This window comes from Nematolebias whitei, chromosome 2, assembly GCF_014905685.2.
Source record: "Nematolebias whitei isolate Nwh7 chromosome 2, NemWhi1, whole genome shotgun sequence".
NCBI classification, from domain to species: Eukaryota; Metazoa; Chordata; class Actinopteri; order Cyprinodontiformes; family Rivulidae; genus Nematolebias; species Nematolebias whitei.
In genome coordinates this window covers 43,806,649-43,808,587 of record NC_056499.1, presented here as the reverse complement: position 1 = coordinate 43,808,587, position 1,939 = coordinate 43,806,649, and positions in this window count along the sequence as shown.

Below are 1,939 nucleotides of genomic sequence, written 5' to 3'. Positions count from 1 at the left end.
CACAAAGAAATCAGACGTTCAGTGGCCTAACTTCATGTGGTTCAACAATAAAATTACACAACTGTTACATTGGAAGCAGTTTCATCACATGGCAAGCCTTAAAAACCTGCAGTGGAAAAACACTCTTCATAAGTCCAAACTCAAGACCAAGGATAACCATATAGTTGCATTAGTTACAAGTATATTCTTTGTGATTTAAATAGCCGAATTTTATAACTGATGATATGGGAGACATCTTCTCCCGCGCCCAGACAATCACTTCTCATTTTCTTGGAGTGACCGGTGTTGCCAGGTCGAGGTTTTCCAGGCCAAAAGTCTGTTAAAAACCACCACATCACACAAAAATCTGCCCAGTCAATATATTGTTACAGTATATTTACTGTTTGAACATGAATACATCAAGTACAAGTCAAAGTAATTTAACAATATGTGGCAAAATGCAACAATCCAACCAAAATCTTCCCAGAGTTCCCAAAAAAATCAGAATGAAAACCACCAATTGGCAGTAAACCGTCCAATCTGGCAACACTGGGAGTGACACGTGCAAGTGAAAGAGGGTGGACGTTACAGCGGTAACAAAAACATGTATTTAGCAATGAGTCACGTTATCGCTTGGATTTGAACCAGTACATTTTGCATCCAATAAAAACAAAGATGTTGACAAATAAACTGGACAATATTCTGGCAATTTATTGATATTTCCACAGTTGTGCTCTTGACTGGACTTGAAAAAAAATCCCAAGTCCTCAATGTCCAAGACCGAGGCAAGACTGAGACCAAATGCAGTCAAGTCCGAGACAAGACCAAGACCATCAAAAAGTGGTCTTGAGACCGGTCTTAAAACCAAGACCGGTCTTGAGTACCACAACACTAGGTTCTGGCATGAAAGTCAATATTGATTCATTCAACCTTTATATAGACAGGTTAATCCCATTGAGCCTCGAGGACTCAATTACAAGAGAGACCTGAATATGTATTCCTTTAAGACATGCTAGGCCTTTGTTCATATATGATATAAAACCTTGGTAACCAATTAAAAGTAAAAAAATATATACTCAATTTTATGCACTGCCCTTTTTTTTGGACCAAAGTTGTTTACATTAGTAAAAACCATGCACATAATTACTGCTTTTTTTGTTTTAATAATTGAACACTAAAGATAGCAAAATGGTTGCTTCTTCATGTTCAATCATGCTGACAAGCAAATATGTAAAAGCTGCCTGGCCTGCAGCAGAGAATATAAAGGTATAAGAGGAAAGAGCTGAGACCATAATTTCACCTCACCTGCTAAACATCACTCAAGGTACAGGAGACTGAAAACACGAGTACACCCTCTTCTCCCCCCCCCCCCCCCCCCCCCCCTAAATAACACTGTACAGCCTTTCTCCAGTAGCGGTGGTGTCAGGCATGAGACCAGTGGAGTCATTTTTAGTCTGACAGGGAAAAAGTGCCCAGGAGGAGGGCATGCTTCTGCTCAGACAGGCAGCTGATGGGTTCAGGTGAAAAATGACCACAACTTACTCTGCTTGCCTCAGGTTTTTGAGGCTGTGCCTTTGTGAAAAAACAACAACAAACAAACAACAATTGTCAGGTCACAATTAACAAGATGAATAATTGACTTGTCTTTTGTGCCTTAACTGCTGACATTTACTTCAGAGTAAAAGGCAGGAAAAGTGTTGTCACAGGTTGCTGTCAGTCTGCACAGTCCGGGGTGAGGTGGTTATCCGTCACTCCTCGACAAGTTTCAAATATCAGCCTGGGTCCTTCTGTGGAGAATTTACATGCTCAGTCTGTGGAAGCATGGCGTGCATGTGCACATGGTTGTGTCTGCATTGGCCCTGTGAGGGACTAGTGCATAGGCGTCGCAACCATTATATGTGAAGGGGACATGCCCCCCCCCCCCCCCCCCCACACACACACACCCTTTTACCATATGTTC